The sequence below is a fragment of the Glossina fuscipes genome, unplaced genomic scaffold (genome assembly GCF_014805625.2).
Source record: "Glossina fuscipes isolate IAEA_lab_2018 unplaced genomic scaffold, Yale_Gfus_2 28, whole genome shotgun sequence".
Taxonomy (NCBI): Eukaryota; Metazoa; Arthropoda; class Insecta; order Diptera; family Glossinidae; genus Glossina; species Glossina fuscipes.
In genome coordinates, this window is record NW_023998423.1 from 12383219 (window position 1) to 12398188 (window position 14970).

General features: G+C 32.5%; 1 long non-coding RNA gene across 1 annotated transcript in view; it reads left to right on the forward strand.

Moving 5' to 3' along the window:
- Positions 1 to 4779: 4779 nt before the first annotated feature.
- The window catches only part of LOC119636185, a 38655-nt gene continuing 28464 nt past the window's right edge, over positions 4780 to 14970 (forward strand). Inside the window, exon 1 of the long non-coding RNA XR_005247132.1 lies at positions 4780 to 5307. This is a non-coding gene — a long non-coding RNA (uncharacterized LOC119636185). The remainder of the gene's footprint in view (positions 5308 to 14970) is intronic.

Consider the following 14970-nt stretch of genomic DNA (forward strand, 5'->3'; position numbering starts at 1 on the left):
TTAGCCTACAACGCCATCTATTGCAACGTACTAGCATTACACATACTCGGAATGCCACGTATACAATGCACAAGTTCATTTTTATTTGTAGAGATTTGAATAACCGATATCTTATCTTGTTACGGTCCCAGCAGATAAAAAAAATATGAAAGCGGCTAAGTCGTTTTGAAATTGATCAAAAAATCGACCACTGATCATTGTTTTATACTTTTGTAAGCAGTAATCTAGGCTGTCGCATACGGTCCTCTCAAATTAATATATCTTGTTGAGTTGAGCGTATAATATTTTCCATCACTCGTATGTATGTATCTATGTGAGTTAAAGTTTTGTTGACTTATTCGCCTATATCCTACTAATAATGTACTCACAATCAAAGCGAACTACTAACGCGGTTAAATATTTTTTCTTATCGAATATTACATGTGTTAATGTAACGTTTTCATGCATTTGCTGTAAGAGTTTTAGCTTTTTCAGGGGATTTTTTCTAAACTCTTGCTTGCTTTAAGCATTGACGTCAATGAAAATGTGCTAATATCAATCTTTTATTATATTTTTTATCTTCTTGCGTATATCTCTCTTTTCTACTTCATCTGCTGTTATGTTACAAATATTCTCTTTTCCGGTTTCTCATCAGTTTCGTGTACCGATCGTTTCTTGTATTGATGAAATATTTTGAATTTTTTTTTTTTATTTTCTCGACTTTAAGATTTACTTTTTGGTTTTAGTTGGCCTAAATATTTTATGTTACTCTCTTTCACAAAAAAACTTAATGAAAACTTTAATATGAAAAAAGAAATACACAATGAAACCAATGAAACACAACTACATATATATATATATATGTATATATATATATTTTTTTTATGACCTTCTTAAGCATTTCTTTTGCTTACTTTATAATAATATGAATTTGTTGTTGTAGTCGTTGTTTCTGGGTTTACATTAACTTAAATCAGCGAAAAAACTTTTTTTATTTAGTCATTTTCCTTAAAATCGCTTTGGTCAGTGTCATAAACTTGTACGAATAACATAAATGTTTCGAAGGTAAGGAGGTTTCACAGTCAAAAATGAAATGGCTTTGTTGTCACGAATTAAAGATTTGAAATATTATTTTTAAATGTATTATATATGCATATGTAAATATGTATTTATAATAAATATTGGACAAATATATCATTTAAAAACCTAATAATTTGTTTCATTTTAAATTTTTTCGAAAATGAAAACCACAATTTCGGACATAGGAGGAAAAATTTAATCTCAATTCAAATGCGTAAAAAAACGGAAATACTTTAACGTTTGTATATTTATATGTATAGGTAGGCTAATATACATTTATTAAAAAAAATATAAATATTAACCTATGAATGTAATTAAATCTTTGAGTATAATTAAAATTATTTTATATACATATTTAAATTAACATTTCATTCATTTTTCACACTGTCCGAAATTATGGTTTACATTTCATCAAAAATACCCTATTGGGTATGGTTAAATGATCCTGTAATATTGAAAAAGGGACGAGAAAAAAGTCCGAATATATGCTTTACATTAAAACAAAAATTTGGTATACTAAATATGTTATAAGTGGCTTTTACTACCTGTTTAAAAAAAAAAAAAATCCTAACTTTGAAAGCCTGAAAATACCTACTCCAAAGCAAAGTAAGTAATACTTGACTAGTGTAACGATCTACTTCAAATGTTGATGAAATGCAATAATGCGAAAAAACCGCGATATGTTGTTAACGTATTAATATGGTTGTTGTCGATTTTCAGGCCAATCATGTTTCAAGTGTCTCTAAAACAGCACACTGAAGGTTAAACTACTGCGGATTTAAAACAAAACAAAAAGAAAAAAAAAAAAATACGAAAGAAAGCTTTAAAGTAAATCCATATATTCTAAGTGAATAATACATTTGAACAAAGCAAAAAATATGAATATATGAACTATATTTACAGATAGAATCCGTAAATTTCCATTTTTATGGTTGATTCCATTTAAAAGGTTGAGGTTCGAAATGTTAATTGTCTATGTATGAGCCAGCAATATTGCATTCTTTGCATTGTTCTTGCTTTTATATACGGGCGGTAGTATAGTAAAAATTAACAAATATTGCGTCATTGCATGACGTTCTGTTTTTTTGTTATTAAAAACTTTGCTCTTAGACATCGGCGAGGATCTCGAGCAGCGTGTGAAGCTGGAAATAAGTGCAACTACGTTATTTCAGATAAATTATTGACATCGATTCGAACAATTTGTACCCCACATAGCCGCGAGTCGCCACTACCAAGTCGATGCCCACGTGTTTAAATATCAAAGCGACAGACCACAATTGGTCATAGCTTTAGTGAGTACTCAATCAACACTTAACGATTGGCCACACAACCACTACGTTGCGGTCATTTCCTATTTGTTTCTTCACTTCTTTCGGACCATCACTGCGGTACACGTATCGCAAACATCTCTTGGGAACGTGATTTTTAATCTCATGGTTTAAGTAGCGCTTTTTATCTAAATTTTTGCAATCATGAACCTGTGGAACGTAGACAGTTAAATGGAGAACTGGCGGGAGGGACAACAGAGCGCAATGGATTCAAAATATTGCATTGATTATGAAACATATGTGTTTTACTGTGCACTTGATGCGTACTTTTAGATCTTTCAAATGACGATGACGCAGCCTTTTTCTTCGCTGATAGTTATAAAAATGCTGAGTTTTTAGACAGTCATGTACTAGGTTTAGAAATAAGTTGTCGGTGGTGAAGTTGATTGCTTTGTAAGACGCATATGATGCCTTACTTTTTCTCAAAATACTGGGTGTGGGCAGCTTAGACAGCGGTATTTGTGCGGCAGTTGTTTACAATCTGTTGTTCGGGGTATATCAAAGCGTAATATAAAGAAATGGACGGCAAGAGGCAGCAGGTAAATTGGAAAAAACTGCAGTTGAAGCTATGCAAATGGTTAAGTTGGAAATGCAGTTAGCCATGAAAAAGTGAGAAAGTGTTTTGAGAGATGAACGCTCTTGAGGTCTGTTGGAAGGAATTGGAAGGGAATCATCTACTACAAACTTCTAAAGGCAGACAAAACTCTCATATCCGAAGCATACATGTAAGCCCAACCAGTTAAATCAATGGATGGCACGCTTGAGGAAAAAGACCATTTCTGATCAAATGTGCATGAGCATTCGCATGCGTCCGTCCATCTACAGTGAAAGGAACTAAGACAAGGGTCTCCGATGTGGGCAGAGAGCTTCTCGAAATTGCGGGGAATTCTTCGGACCAGTCTCCTTCTGATTAAAACTGATTCAGATGAGCAGCTTCCGGCAAGTTAAAGATATCTGAAAATGGCGGGAAGACTATTTCGGATCGAAACCAAGGCATCCTCTTCCGTGAGCGCTCCCCTACGCTGTCTAGCAACAGCCAAAGACAATCGATTGTAATGGTGAATATTTTACTTATTACACTCTATAACAAGCATGGTTTAAGTAAATTTGAATTTTACTGAAAGCAAAAAAGAATTTATTTGTACACCTAATATTTACCTCATTCACTCAACTTGTTCTTATATATGATGATATTTGAAATTAAGGAAAATTACGTGACAAAGACGTCACAGGTCATAAACACATTTTTCGTGTTTCTAGCAATCCATTACAACAAACTGGTTTGATATTGAAGAGTTTAGTTGATACCGTCACAAAACATAGGAAAGAAAGCACAAGGATAAGCTCTTACGGTTTTCAACCCATCATAACGCCACAACACGATCGAAAACATATTACTAGAACCAATATATTATAGAAAGTCTAACATACTGCAAATGCATTGACGAAATTTGTATGTAACACGTCTGACCCTCATTGGTAAAAGTAACATGAAAGGAAAAGATTTAGATTTCCTTAAATATTCTTAACAATATCTGAAAAGTGATAGTTGACAAGGTCAACAGGCAGGCACATGAGTTATATTTCTCTATTTTCTGATAAACAAGCAAAAATTTCGAATATCGAGCAAGTCGGATAGTGTAGTTGATGAAAAAAATATTGAACCTTTACAAGTCACATATAAATTTTGCTTATGGAATTGATTCGCAGATGAACTGATATTCACAATTAATTAACATCTGTTTCCATGCTTTCTTAGGCTCAATTATTTGTGGTCAAACTTATGTGCGAATGAAAGTTATTCATAAAGCTTTCGATTGGAAACGAATAAATAAATTATTAACAAATGTTTATATAACATAATTTATTAAAATGTTATGTTTACACTTGAGCTTTTCTTCTTAACATAACCTAAAGATGATTTTTTTACATTAACAGTTGCTGTAATGTTAGAAAGTATAGCATGGGAGATGGAGAGATAGAGAGAAAGAGAAAGAGAGAGAGAGAGAGAGGAATAATGCATGCCTTTTTAAAACTCAAACAAAAACAAATAAAACACAATCATGAATATGTTTAATTTTATATGAAAAGTTTCCGAGTTAAGGCATTTTTAAGCAAATGATGAAATTTTATTAAAAAAAAAAAATAATAAAAAAAAAAAATTAAAATGAAATAAAAAATATATATATATATATATTTAAATTTTTTTTTTTTTTTTTTTTTAATAAAAAAATGCAATATCCAATCAAGAGGGTGTAACATATCTAGAAAAGCAGTCAGTCAGTATTAGCAAGGGTTTTAAATTATTGAACAAATTTTAAGGGTAAATTTTACAAAATTTCTCACAATGCGCAGGCTATTAAAAATTTTCATATTGTAAAGCGGTATATGTTTAAGCCTTAATGCAAATAAACGCGGTGACGTTAAGGGCGAGAGTAACGAAAGTTAGATGAAAATTGCAGGGTACTAAAGTGTTTGCTGCCACCCTTTAATTTTTAGTAGCTGCGTGTAAATGAGAGAGTGACACGCGCGCGTTGTACACGCACATTAAAAATTATTAACCAGAAAATATACGCAAAATAGTGATTTGTGCCATTAAAAAAAAACAACAAAAAAAAAAAGAATATTTTTATTCAATAAAAACTAGAAAATTTTCCTCTTAAGTTAAATAAAAATTAACACCAATTAGAAAAACCTTAAATTTTAAGTGCTGGCAGGAATAAAATTATATAACGAAAATATAAGAAAAAAAAAAAAGAAAAGTCAAATAAAGCCCTATGAAGAGAACCCTTTTCACATATAAGTGACTACCAAAAAAAAAAAAAAAACCCAAAAAACAAAAAAGAAGAAATTTCCGAAAGATTATACAAAATTTATTATTAAATACCGTTTCCGCTGAATGAAAGAGGAATGAACTAAGGTATATTTTTAGTCAGCTAAATTATGTGACTTTTTTTTTTTTGTATTAATAGGGACAAATAATTTGCACTGATAGCCAAATAATTCTTTTCACACAGCAGAGCAACTAAACAAATTTAAAATGTCTTAACTTTAGCCCGCATGCCGTAAAAATGTTATTGGCCAGCTTTTCGCGACACCCCAGTCATCAGCAGACGAAAATGTGTAATGTTTTCACAAAAGTTTTCTCTACACCCTACGCTTCTGTCTGCCAGTTTGCATATAAATAGAAACTTTGCGAGCGTCTCAGCAGTTTCTGTCTGTAACTTCCACAACAGGTCCTGATAGCTATTTAAATCAAATAATTTCTCGATTCTTCGGTAGTCTCATAATTACGAGAGACGATATTTCTCAAATTTTTCTTCTGTTTTACGCGCAGTTATAGTGTCTTTTGGGCGCCCTACTCCATACAGCCATATTCCTTACTTTTGTGTTTAATCTAAGCTGAAGCTTTCCGCCAAGCATATGTTTAAGTGTTCCAAACGGACTAAGAAATTTAACATACTTTCACTCTTTATGGATGGATATGAAAATGTTATTATTATTATTAATTTAGCCAAAGAATAAACGCTAAGACTAAAGTCTTAAAGCATTAGCATCTAAGGCTATCGGCTTTTTTGTAAACTCTACAGCGCTTCAGATTTGAATTCACGACCATTGAATCGTTAGTCGAGACTCTTTGCCTACTCGGCCAGTCAGACGGATGTTATGAAAATAAAGCACATTGACAATAACAGAAATCGGTGTTAAATTTGCTCGCATGTTTGCTTACAAGAATGCCTTACCTGTCTCTTAGCTTATTGACGACATAATCAAGTTTTTCTTAATTAATTTATCGCACATGTATTGCGTTTTTCTTCCGTGTTTCTTATTACGTTTCCTCTTTTTTATTCTTCTTGTGTCAAAAATTTCCTATACGTAATCCACATTTCGGAATCGCCGCTAGGCCTCATTATGCTATACATTCTTATAAAAATATATTTCATTCATTATCACTATATTCCACCCATTGTCAGTGCTGCCCAGCTGCCCGTCTACTTCAAAATATACATTTCTAAGAATGAAAGATTGTGAGAAAGGGAAAGAGAAATGAAGATAAAGAGATGCGGAGAGGGAGAGATAAAGAGAGAGTTAGTGAGACTAAGAAGAAAAGTAAAGAGAACAAAGAGAAAGTAAGAGTATAAAAGAGAAACACTTGAGTGATTTTGTGAATGGAGTATTGTTACAAAATTTAAATGCAAGGTCGTTTATAAAATTGTTACCAGTGATCAAAGTATGTCAACATTATTTATCGAACTAAAACGGAGGAGAGAATATTTTGTTCAACGGCAGTTTTATTTTTCCACATATCAGGCATGAATATCTACATTCAAGCTTCCGTGCACTGTAAATACGTCAACGTATCGCGTGATTTTGGTTTCTATCATCCTATCATTTTTAAGGAGGAACGAATATGGCACATTGCTAAGCAAACTAAGCGATGATGTAAAGTGTGTAGGTGTTGGAAAAATGTTTATTATAATTATAAAGTTTAAACACGACCTAAGTAGGCTTCGACGCTGCATGACGGCTTCGAAAATTTGCGTTTGTAGGGCGACAACTTTTTGCGTACTTTACATAAATAATTCTCTTGATTAAGAGTTGTTACAAAGTGCGATTTTATTCACCAACTCAGAGTGATACGGTTAGTTCCATATATAGGCTTTAAGGTCACCTTTTTTCCTTACAACCTCACATCTCGTTTATCGATTTCTTAGACGTCCTGTGATTTAACCAAATCTCTTGTTGTCTACTGCGTTTGGTATTATCTGTATCCGCAGAACCTCGTTTAGAATTGGCAGACCACCGGGAGGTGGTACTACGTTCTAGCACACTGTTCAAACCAATGCTGAATTTGAACAGAAGAGAGGCAGAATTAGTCGCCAATGAAGATTTGGAACCAACTATGTGAAACAATAGATTATAAAAGAAAACAGTTCCTTCCCCATCATGTGCTTTAGTAATATAATACTAAAGAGGATGCCCAAAGAAAAGAACATTTAACTTTTTCGGTTTAAAACATATGTTGGGCGACTCGTAGCAGAGAGAGAGAGAGAGAGAGAGAGTATGTCTTTAAATACTTCTCACTTCTCATTTCGATGATGTTGTCTTTTCACTAGGAAAAAGTTGCGCAAAATATATTCGGCTTAAAGGATACCTCGCAGGTAAATAGAAAAATACAGGCTTTCATTGCCAGATCTTGAGTTTTACATAAAGGGTTATCTTATTTAATTTGCATGCTAAAATTTCCTGCGGTATTTGTCATTGACTGGCATAACAATTATGACCATCACTCGAAAATGATAGTGACAATAACACTTTTTGATGCTAACACTCTCTAAACTATTTAATCATTGATATTGAATACTCTTGACAAAGTGCATGAGACAGTTTTTATGGCTATTGAGTGAAAAGTCATCTATAAGTTGTTAATTACTCGATCTTTATAGACCGCAAAATTCTCCTTTTCGTCTCGCAAATTCTCTTTATGTACATACAAGGTCATCTATATGTAACTGCATTATAATATATTGTCCAGGAAAAAAGTTCTTATGGTTTTTTCCTATTGATGGCTTTATAGTAATCCTAACGTTATCAAGCCGTAAAAGTCCATAGACAACTTGAAAAGAAAAACTTTGCTACATTAGTTTATCCGGTTAAAAGAAATCGATTCGCTTCCGAAAATTTCGATATCAAAGACGCGCTGCCCTGAATGAAATTTGGGTATCACATGTACCAATAATGATCTACGTTTTAAAAGTGTTTACGAATTGCCGCTGAAATGAAGCGACACTTAGCGGTGTTTGAAGTCACTGACAACGGGCGACGATAAATTTCAAGACACGCTACGATAATTGGCTTCCCAAGCAAGGCCCGAATTGACGCCAAGGAAAATAAGGCTTTCTGTCAAGTGTGACTAAATAATTGCTTTCACTTTACATTGTCAACCTCCAATATTCAGCTTTATTGTTGGTACTAAGGCTTCGCCCACTCTGTTTGTCCGTTATCTGGGCTTTGGATATCGTAGGACGTTCGCTATTCATCATTCATAATGGTTTAGAAGCACTGTCCTTTATACTAAGCAGAAAATAGTAGAGTTTATCACAAATGGTGTTCGTTTGTCACAGAATTAAACCCATTCAAAGCTCCCTTATGTACACTTCATTATGATGTCTCTTGCTAATTTTAAAAGAAAAAGTCATCTTCTAAAGTAAAGTGAGTCGATGTTGCACACCTAATAAATTATGTAAATATATATTTTTGGGCTGCGTAAGCTGTTGCTATATAATTCTTCTTAGTAGAGATGGTAGCATGTTAATTTTTCGACCCTTGACTTTGGTTCACATTGTATAATAAGTACATCAGTAAACTAGTAGCCAGCATAACTGCCTAATCCTTAATCGTTTTGGGCTATTTATTTTGCTTATCATTTCTCGTCGTAAGAAGAGAATGGAAAACTTTCGTCATCTTTAACTTGATTTCTTCACAAGTTCCACAATAATTACGTATTTAATTGTTTTTATGAGCTTCAAAATGAATCATTGCAGTTATGGAAGCTATTTCAACACTCATGCATAATAGCACATTATTTATTCATTTTATATTCCACATAGAAAATGCCGGTTTTGCTTATACGCATACATCTGTACACGCATATAAAGCAACGCAACAATGCGAATATTGGGAGAAATCAGATTATATTAGAAACTTTAACTCGAGAGAACGACTCAAAAGTGAAATTTTTCATTCAGTTCCATCCATTTTTCACTCAGTCTCTTCCATGTTTTCCTTTTCTCTGCATGGCTCTCTCTTCTCCCTCTCCCAATCTCACGCTCTCTCTCTCTCACTCTCTGTCTATCTAAGTTCTCCATCTCTGCAATGCTCTTGAGTGGGTGAAAAGAAAAATTTTCACTTCATATTTTATTGCATATGTAAGAGTTTTATTGTTGTTATTGTAATTTTTCTTGTTTTTCATGAGCAATGAAAATAGTAGAAGCACGGCAAGAAGAAGCAAAAAGTGGCAATTTAACATTGATTTTCAAGGCGGTCGTACACAGAAACGTCAAGTTAGATAAACACACACACAAACGCAAACGAGAAAACCGATATGAAAAATTCTTAGCGTAAAAAAGAAAAACTAAATAGAAAAAAAAAATTGCAAACTTTCTATAAAATTGTTTTTTTTTTCAGTTCGATTAAAGTGATTTTTTATAAGAAACTATGCAATAATTTGATGAGAAAATGTTTATAAAAGTATAAAAGTAAAAAAGTTTCAAAATATTTATGGAAAATTTGGAACTTTTTCTAACCACACGAATTGTAATTGCATAAATATGGCTAAACTATGTGAATGTGTGAGTGAGATTGTGCAGCAACGAAGGCATGAATGGAAAATTAAAATACTTGTGAAAATGGAATAAATACTTTACTGAAAAAGGTACTTTAAAGCAAAAAAGAAAGCCCATCTAAGGAACAGTTTCCCTTTAAAGTATATTTGTAAAAAGGAAAAAAAAAATAAATAAAAGATTCATAAAAGAAATCGTGAAGGAATTCTTTACTTATTTTTTTTCTTTCTTTCTTTTTTTTTTTTTTTTTTTTTTTTTTTTTTGGTATCCATGTCTATGCACATGTATGGGTCTTTCTTCAAAAGGCCTACTTAAGTGTGCGTGCATGTGTATGTGCAACCATTGTGAAAGTCGAAGCAAGTCCTTTCCATTGTGCTATGTAAGAAACGGAAAAGAGGAAGCACACGCGCACAGGATTCCATGCCACACTTCATTGTCGGTCTATGTGTATATATATATGTACATGTTTAGAATAGGAATTAAATGTGCTTTTTTTTTTTGTCTAACTGGTTTTTGACACGGTTCTGTTATTAAAAAAAAAAAAAAAAAAAAAAAAAAATTAGAACGCCGCCAACATGACGCTACGATTTCTATAAATTATGATGAGATGACAGCCAAAAATCACGTTTCGCTTATTAAGGTGCAAGTGTTCAAAACATATTGAAAGAAACTCAAGAAAGGGTTTTTTTCTGCTGTGTTACATTGGCGGTTAACCATATAAAAAATATCGGCGATATCGATGATTATCTATATCATTTATCTTTATACTTTATACGGATCAAAACTATTCACAAAGTTTTAATATTTTCTGAATTAATTTAAAACTTTTAGCGCCTTCCTTAAGGTGCCTAATGGCCTAATGGCCTAATGGCTGCCAATAAAAATCAGTTTAATTTCTTTATTAAGTTTTTAAACCGATTGTCTTAGCTGTTCGAGTTCAGTCTACGTTAGTCCGAGAATTGATTTCTTTGAGATAAATAAATTATAATAATAAAAATAATAAGAATAATGTAAATTATTTAAAAAGTGTAGATGAAGAAACGTCAGGATCATTTATATGCCTTTCATAGAAGGTGAAATCAGCGAAATTAAAAACAGTTTGGCGCTTATTTGTTGACTCATTAACTCGAAGTTTTGAAGATTTTAAAAGTAAAACTTTTGCTTCTTGTGTCTCGTTTACTTTAAACTTATCTTCATTTTTGGCCATCGCAACGTACCTTTCGTGGTTTCCTAGGATCGATGCTTTAATATTTTTTTTTTTTTTTTGTTACATTCATATATATTCATTTATTGTTTCAAGTCGGTTCGAAAAAATTCAACCAAAACTTCTGAAATATAATGAAGAGCGTTACTTAAAAAAAAAAAAAAAATTTAAACTACAATTTAAATTTAAACTGAATTAAACGAAAACAAGTGAAAACATTATTGTCTGGCTAGAACCCGCCATGCAGCACCCTTGTCTAACACAATTCTTATTTTTGCCATAGAAAAAAATTATACCCTGTTTTTATAGGAACTTACTTTTATCGGGCTCTTAGTTAAAAATAAGACCTCTTTGCAAATGAAGTCTTGAATTCCGATAGAATGGTTGTGCCGAAGAATTTTGAAAAATTGAGGTATTTTTTATATCATATGTCAAATTACTATTGTGAATTAATTTTCATTATAACATATTAAAATGTTGACTTTTCTGCTCTAGAAAATGAAATCCTTACATAGCGTAGGATCCAAAAAAGGGGCCGAGATTATCCAAATTTGGTTAAGGTAATTTTTTTATGTTAAACTACTATTATGATATAATTTTCATCATAAAGGATTGATCATTATATGATAGAGGGTTCAAAAATTGCCCCAGCTGGTTCAAAGTTTTCATATGAATTTAGAACGCCGGAATGCTACCACTTAGCGACTTTTCAGAAAAGGAACATTATATGGAGAGTGGACGAAAAAGTGGACCGATCCGAAAAATTTTCAATAACGATTGTCCTTGGACCAAAGTGCGTCTGTGTAGCAAATTTCATCAAATAACCTAAAAAATATTTCGACTTGTGGCTTGAACACAAATTTCCATGGACAGACATTAGACGGGCAGACAGGTTTAGGCTTGGTAAAAGGTGTGTCTATCTTAAGCTTTTCTGGGTGTTACATATATCTGCACTAACTTAATACGGCGGTGCAGGGTATAATATGAGAACTGATACAGTAAAAATCATAACATTAAACAATAATAATAAAAAAAGGATAAAAAAAAAAATAATAACAATAAAAATAATAATAGTAGTAAGTAATAGTGACAACAAGTAATAGGTGTACAGTCAATTGGTAGGACCTGTTTCTTGCTAAAATTCGGCTTTATTGAAGACATACTTGCTACCAAGATGAACAACCAAAATAATCGCCAACACCATTTACGATCTCTTGCCACTTACCCCTCACCCCGGAGGTAAAAATTTCGTAATTTCAAGACGAAATAATTATTATCCCATTTTCACTTTCGGCTAAGCGGCTAATCTGCTAAATATGACTACATTTTTCTGAACAAAAGGTAATCAGATCAAGATGCACTTGTGGAGAATATCTCGCAATAGGGGAAAGTTCCGAGCCCAAGTTGAAAATCACTTCCTGGGTTGCTTTTGCTGCAGAAAGGCAGACCTATGATAAAATTAAGAAATCGAAATTAAATTTGATTTGAATTGATTTCCTTATTTTGCATTAATTGTTTCTATGGCTAAAAAATTTTATACATTATTTGGTTCAATATCGCATTAAGTTCCGAATAATACGTGAGGACATAATAGATTTTGTTTTATTTCTCTCCTTTTTATTACAGTTTAACAAAAATTTAGAGAACTGCATGTTACGACCCACGGCTTGCCTTACTTTTTTTTTTTAAGTTTTATTTTTAATTTTCTTAGTCGATATGATTTGTGATTTTAATTAAAGCATCTTTTTAGGCAGTAAATTATATTAAAAAAAAAAAATAATATAAAATAACAGTAAAGTTGCGAAACTGTTGTATCCAAATTTCAATCATCCATAACCTTCAAATTAAACTCATTAATTGCGTCATACATTATGCGTTGAGAGAGAGAGATAGAGAGAAGAGAGATAAACCGCATTAGAGGAAAGCAAAAACATATCTTGTCATTTATTACAATATTCCGACAAAAATTTGCAACTAAACCCTTAGTTAATTGCATAACCAATAACCAATTCACGTTAACTGTTACACCCTACACCTATATACTTACACCTACGATACGGGTTATGTTAAGTTCGTGTGCAGATCTGTAACAAGCAGGAGGGTTTAAGATGGAGCCACGTTTTCAGGTTTCACGCTCAATTCAGAATCATAATCTGAGTTGTTCTATGCCTCTCAGTCCGCCTGATATCTGTCCATGTAAATTTGTGTTCAAATTAAAGATCACAATTTTTGAGATATTTTGATAAAATTTGGCACAGCAGTCTGTTTTGACCCAAGGATGAAAGCTATTGAAAATGGTTCGAATCGGTCCACTTTTTAGACCGCCGACCAAAAAAAAAATTGCAAAATTTCTCGGAGAAAGTGCCTAAGTAATAGTATTTCGGTATTTTAAACTGGTATGAAAACATTGTACCGACTGGAGCAATTTTTGAACTCTCTCTTTCATGATCAAAATTATGCCATAATAGTAACTTAACACAAAAATAATTAACTAGCTCAGCGTGTGTTTTGAATACTATCCTACAAAACAGAAAAGTCTAAGTGGTGGCGGAAGTTGCCCCATAATAGTGATTTCATATAAGAATAAGAATTGCGTTTGATAATGTGGTGTAGGATATTTTATGGTCGGTCGTCCTTGTCCGACTATAATCTTTTTTTTTGTTTTTTATTTCGATTTTTTACAGTTATATAAAATATACTTACGAACGAAATCAATTGATGAACAATGAGGATAATTTAAAGGAAATATGTTTGTCAGAGATTTTCACTTTTAATTTTTTCTTCCCTCTCATGTTCATATTAGGGAGATTTGAAATATTCTGGATTTTCTTTGTAGAATACGTAGAGTACACAGGCAGTTACTATACAAAAATACTGTTGCACATGGTAACGTTATAATTATTTTAAACTTTTCACGGCCTTTGTTACGATTGTCAATTTGTCAATAACAACTTAAGAAGGGAACTCTTCTTTGCTGCTTATGTCCAAATATTGACGTCATTTTAGGTTTATATTATTACACTTAAGCCTTTTTGCTACAAGTTTGGAAAAATGATTTTGTATTTTAAAATGTCATCCGTGACACTAAAACACTAGGTTATAAGTGAGGAAAATGTTTTGTAAGAAAATAGATGGCCTTAGGTAATGTTTGTACCAAATTTTAAAATTAAAATTTTTGCTGTTATGAGCATTTTGGTAAAAATAATGCTTACAGTGTTATCATCTTAACTTTTACCTTGCTATGGATTGTAAAAGCTTTTTACCTATTTTGGCAACTGTTTGGTTGATGGATCATATATCAATTTGATTTGTGGTGATCAATTAAAAATATTATATACACGGGAAGTGACACTCACTTACAAGCGAAACTCCTGCTACGTTAAATAAACCCGGAAGATCGGACGATCGTACTGTGAACCTCTTAAGCCAGTCAAAAGCACACACATGCAAGAATAATGAACCGTTGACGGGTTTGGAAAGTTTCTTCGTCGCAGCGTTCAGTACTTGGTTACAAAATAAAAACACAAACTTCTTCCATGTCGAACTGCATAGAAACGAACGTGATTTCTTTTAATTAATTAGGATTCTCCTCTTTTATCGAGGAGGACTTTGCGCGGAGAAATGCGTAATGCTTCCTTATTCACGTATCCACGAGGATGAAAACAAACATCATTATCCATGTTAATCTTGTTCACGTATCTTCTTGTTCATACATCTCCAGCAGGCAAGCAGTCAATGTACGTCGAATTCTTTTAGTATTACCTTGTCAATTGTGAAGGCGGTGATATTTGCATATTGGCTGTTAATGACTACACACATATATATAAGTGCCTTATATCTGCTTATATATATATATACCTTCTCATATCTCAAATCAAAGATGCTTTTTATCTTTTTTATCAAAATGTATGATAAACATTGAACAATGTATCCGAACAAGCGGGGAAACTTGTATTAAGTAACCATGCCCAACATATTCCCAGAAAATATTTTCATTTACTGTGACAGACTTTAATCCTAATCTTATCAAGCTTTT